The sequence below is a fragment of the Bombina bombina genome, chromosome 5 (genome assembly GCF_027579735.1).
Source record: "Bombina bombina isolate aBomBom1 chromosome 5, aBomBom1.pri, whole genome shotgun sequence".
Classification (NCBI taxonomy): Eukaryota; Metazoa; Chordata; class Amphibia; order Anura; family Bombinatoridae; genus Bombina; species Bombina bombina.
Window position 1 is genome coordinate 147,586,912 of NC_069503.1, and position 6,000 is coordinate 147,592,911.

The window sequence follows — 6,000 nt, forward strand, 5'->3', positions numbered from 1 at the left end:
GTATATATTAGCAATCAAGCACTGCATTGTAACATATCTGCATACATTAAAGCATTTAGAACTATCATTTTACAGGGAGTGCAGAATTATTAGGCAAGTTGTATTTTTGAGGATTAATTTTATTATTGAACAACAACCATGCTCTCAATGAACCCAAAAAACTCATTAATATCAAAGCTGAATAGTTTTGGAAGTAGTTTTTAGTTTGTTTTTAGTTATAGCTATTTTAGGGGGATATCTGTGTATGCAGGTGACTATTACTGTGCATAATTATTAGGCAACTTAACAAAAAACAAATATATACCCATTTCAATTATTTATTTTTACCATTGAAACCAATATAACATCTCAACATTCACAAATATACATTTCTGACATTCAAAAACAAAACAAAAACAAATCAGTGACCAATATAGCCACCTTTCTTTGCAAGGACACTCAAAAGCCTGCCATCCATGGATTCTGTCAGTGTTTTGATTTGTTCACCATCAACATTGCGTGCAGCAGCAACCACAGCCTCCCAGACACTGTTCAGAGAGGTGTACTGTTTTCCCTCCTTGTAAATCTCACATTTGATGATGGACCACAGGTTCTCAATGGGGTTCAGATCAGGTGAACAAGGAGGCCATGTCATTAGATTTTCTTCTTTTATACCCTTTCTTGCCAGCCACACTGTGGAGTACTTGGACGCGTGTGATGGAGCATTGTCCTGCATGAAAATCATGTTTTTCTTGAAGGATGCAGACTTCTTCCTGTACCACTGCTTGAAGAAGGTGTCTTCCAGAAACTGGCAGTAGGACTGGGAGTTGAGCTTGACTCCATCCTCAACCCGAAAAGGCCCCACAAGCTCATCTTTGATGATACCAGCCCAAACCAGTACTCCACCTCCACCTTGCTGGTGTCTGAGTCGGACTGGAGCTCTCTGCCCTTTACCAATCCAGCCACGGGCCCATCCATCTGGCCCATCAAGACTCACTCTCATTTCATCAGTCCATAAAACCTTAGAAAAATCAGTCTTGAGATATTTCTTGGCCTAGTCTTGACGTTTCAGCTTGTGTGTCTTGTTCAGTGGTGGTCGTCTTTCAGCCTTTCTTACCTTGGCCATGTCTCTGAGTATTGCACACCTTGTGCTTTTGGGCACTCCAGTGATGTTGCAGCTCTGAAATATGGCCAAACTGGTGGCAAGTAGCATCTTGGCAGCTGCACGCTTGACTTTTCTCAGTTCATGGGCAGTTATTTTGCGCCTTGGTTTTTCCACACGCTTCTTGCGACCCTGTTGACTATTTTGAATGAAACGCTTGATTGTTCGATGATCACGCTTCAGAAGCTTTGCAATTTTAAGAGTGCTGCATCCCTCTGCAAGATATCTCACTATTTTTGACTTTTCTGAGCCTGTCAAGTCCTTCTTTTGACCCATTTTGCCAAAGGAAAGGAAGTTGCCTAATAATTATGCACACCTGATATAGGGTGTTGATGTGATTAGACCACACCCCTTCTCATTACAGAGATGCACATCACCTAATATGCTTAATTGGTAGTAGGCTTTCGAGCCTATACAGCTTGGAGTAAGACAACATGCATAAAGAGGATGATGTGGTCAAAATACTCATTTGCCTAATAATTCTGCACTCCCTGTATAAGCAAACTTTCAATTGTTGTGCAGTCGTTAATCATGTGTAAACTCTGTGTTTTCCTATTCCTTTAATATTTTCAATACCAAAGATTGCTATTAAATCCACGTTTCTCACACAAAAAAAGAAAGTATGGAAATGCAACAATTTATACACTCACTTTTATGGTCATTAGACTGAATATTAAATCCACCATAAAATTATTAAATATTAGGGATGGGCGAATGTGTTTGAATTCGAATGTTAGAACGAATGTTATTGTAGAAATTTGATTTACATAATAGAATGTTGATAAGAATGAATATTCTTAAAAATTCTATTATCGAATGTTATTTACAGTTTTCTAATGTCACCTTCGAATTCGAATGTGACATTCGAATTCGAATGTGACATTTGAAATCGAATATGACATTCGAATTTGAATATTACATTTATAAAACAAAGTTGTAGACTATAAATACTATTTTGAATGTCACATTCAAATTTGAATGTCACATTCGAATTCGAATGTCACATTCGAATTTGAATATTACATTTATAAAACACAGTATTAGACTAGAAATACTATTTTGAATTTGAATGTTACATTAGAATTCGAATGTAGCATTCGAATTTGAATGTAGCATTCAAAATCGAATATTACATTTATTAAACAGTTGTAGACTAGAAATTTTATTTTGAATTCGAATGTAGCATTCAAATTCGAATATTACATTTTAAAAAACACAGTGTTAGACTAGAAATACTATTTCGAATTTGAATTTGACATTCAAATTCGAACGTAGCATTTAAATTCAAATATTACATTTATTAAACAGTTGTAGACTAGAAATACTATTTTGAATTTGAATATTACATTTGAAAATTGAATGAATACATAGCTAAACATTCTATTATTCAAATGAATATTTTCAAATTTTATTGAAAAATTCGAAAACGAAAATTCAAAAATAGAATGTTAGAATGTTATGTAAACATTGTAAATTCGATTTGAATGAACAAATGTATCAAAATTCATTTTAAAGTTAGAATTTTAAGAAACATTGGCCCATACCTATTAAATATACATAGTAAAACATTATTTTGTATTTATTGTGCTTTTTCCACTCCCCAGATTTATGCTGATATGTATCTCCAGTAGGTTGCAATTTACACAGTGAGAAAGGTGGGGTGGGGGGCTCCATTACAACAGACCACCAGTCTAAAATATATTTTTGTTTTTTTAACCTGCTTAACTAATAAGGATAGCTAAATGTTCTTAAATAGTAGACAGACCCCTTACAACAACCAAAATTAGGTGAGGATTAGTTGGAAGAGGACTTGTTGCTGCTAGTAAAAAGGTACATTTTAGGAAATATACGGCTAGATTAAGAATTTTGTCGGTAAGGACCCGCGTAGCTAACGCCGGCTTTTTTCTGGCCGCACCATAAAAATAACTCTGGTATTGAGAGTCCACATAAAGGCTGCGTTAGGCTCCAAAAAAGGAGCGTAGAGCATATTTAACGCAGCTTCAACTCTCGATACCAGAGTTGCTTACGGACGCGGCCAGCCTCAAAAACGTGCTCGTGCACGATTCCCCCATAGGAAACAATGGGGCTGTTTGAGCTGAAAAAAAAACTAACACCTGCAAAAAAGCCGCGTTCAGCTCCTAACGCAGCCCCATTGTTTGCTATGTGGAAACACTTCCTACGTCTGCACCTAACACTCTAACATGTACCCGAGTCTAAACACCCCTAACCTTACACTTATTAACCCCTAATCTGCCGCCCCCGCTATCGCTGACCCCTGCATATTATTATTAACCCCTAATCTGCCGCTCCGTAAACCGCCGCTACTTACATTATCCCTATGTACCCCTAATCTGCTGCCCTAACATCGCCGACCCCTATATTATATTTATTAACCCCTAATCTGCCCCCCACAACGTCGCCTCCACCTGCCTACACTTATTAACCCCTAATCTGCCGACCGGACCTGAGCGCTACTATAATAAAGTTATTAACCCCTAATCCGCCTCACTAACCCTATAATAAATAGTATTAACCCCTAATCTGCCCTCCCTAACATCGCCGACACCTAACTTCAATTATTAACCCCTAATCTGCCGACTGGAGCTCACCGCTATTCTAATAAATGTATTAACCCCTAAAGCTAAGTCTAACCCTAACACTAACACCCCCCTAAATTAAATATAATTTTAATCTAACGAAATTAATTATCTCTTATTAAATAAATTATTCCTATTTAAAGCTAAATACTTACCTGTAAAATAAATCCTAATATAGCCGCAATATAAATTATAATTATATTATAGCTATTTTAGGATTAATATTTATTTTACAGGTAACTTTGTAATTATTTTAACCAGGTACAATAGCTATTAAATAGTTAATAACTATTTAATAGTTACCTAGTTAAAATAATAACAAAATTACCTGTAAAATAAATCCTAACCTAAGTTACAATTAAACCTAACACTACACTATCATTAAATTAATTAAATAAAATATCTACAATTACCTACAATTAAACCTAACACTACACTATCAATACATTAATTAAATACAATATCTACAAATAACTACAATGAAATAAACTAACTAAAGTACAAAAAATAAAAAAGAACTAAGCTACAAAAAATAAAAAAATATTTACAAACATAAGGAAAATCTTACAACAATTTTAAACTAATTACACCTACTCTAAGCCCCCTAATAAAATAACAAAGCCCCCCAAAATAAAAAATGCCCTACCCTATTCTAAATTACTAAAGTTCAAAGCTCTTTTACCTTACCAGCCCTGAACAGGGCCCTTTGCGGGGCATGCCCCAAAGAATTCAGCTCTTTTGCCTGTAAAAAAAAACATACAATACCCCCCCCAAATTACAACCCACCACCCACATACCCCTAATCTAACCCAAACCCCCCTTAAATAAACCTAACACTAAGCCCCTGAAGATCTTCCTACCTTGTCTTCACCTCACCGGGTATCACACCGATCCGTCCTGGCTCTGATATCTTCATCCAACCCAAGAAGGGGCTAGACATCCATCATCCGATGGCTGAAGAAGTCCAGAAGAGGGTCCAAAGTCTTCATCCTATCCGGGAAGAAGAGTAGATCCAGACCGGCAACCATCTTCTTCCAAGCGGCATCTTCTATCTTCATCCGATGAGGACCGGCTCCATCCTGAAGACCTCCACCGCGGACCCATCTTCATCCGGCGACGTCCAACTGAAGAATGACGGTTCCTTTAAGGGACGTCATCCAATAGAATGCGAGCCAATCAGATTGAGCTCGCATTCTATTGGCTGTTCCGATCAGCCAATAGAATGCAAGCTCAATCTGATTGGCTGATTGGATCAGCCAATCGGATTGAACTTGATTCTGATTGGCTGATTCCATCAGCCAATCAGAATATTCCTACCTTAATTCCGATTGGCTGATAGAATCCTATCAGCCAATTGGAATTCGAGGGACGCCATCTTGGATGACGTCCCTTAAAGGAACCGTCATTCTTCAGTTGGACGTCGCCGGATGAAGATGGGTCCGCGGTGGAGGTCTTCAGGATGGAGCCGGTCCTCATCGGATGAAGATAGAAGATGCCGCTTGGAAGATGATGTTTGCCGGTCCGGATCTACTCTTCTTCCCGGATAGGATGAAGACTTTGGAGCCTCTTCTGGACCTCTTCAGATGCCGGAAGATGGATCGCCAGCCCCCGCTTGGGTTGGATGAAGATTTTGGAGCCAGGACGGATCGGTGAACCTGGTATGGTGAAGACAAGGTAGGATGATCTTCAGGGGCTTAGTGTTAGGTTTATTTAAGGGGGGTTTGGGTTAGATTAGGGGTATGTGGGTGGTGGGTTGTAATGTTGGGGGGGGTATTGTATGTTTTTTTTTACAGGCAAAAGAGCTGAACTTCTTGGGGCATGCCCCGCAAAGGGCCCTGTTCAGGGCTGGTAAGGTAAAAGAGCTTTGAACTTTAGTAATTTAGAATAGGGTAGGGCATTTTTTTATTTTGGGGGGCTTTGTTATTTTATTAGGGGCTTAGAGTAGGTGTAATTAGTTTAAAATTGTTGTAAGATTTTTCTTATGTTTGTAAATATTTTTTTATTTTTTGTAACTTAGTTCTTTTTTATTTTTTGTACTTTAGATAGTTTATTTCATTGTAGTTATTTGTAGGTATTGTATTTAATTTATTTATTGATAGTGTAGTGTTAGGTTTAAATGTAGGTAATTGTAGGTATTTTATTTAATTAATTTATTGATAGTGTAGTGTTAGGTTTAATTGTAACTTAGGTTAGGATTTATTTTACAGGTACATTTGTAATTATTTTAACTATTTTAGCTATTAAATAGTTCTTAACTATTTA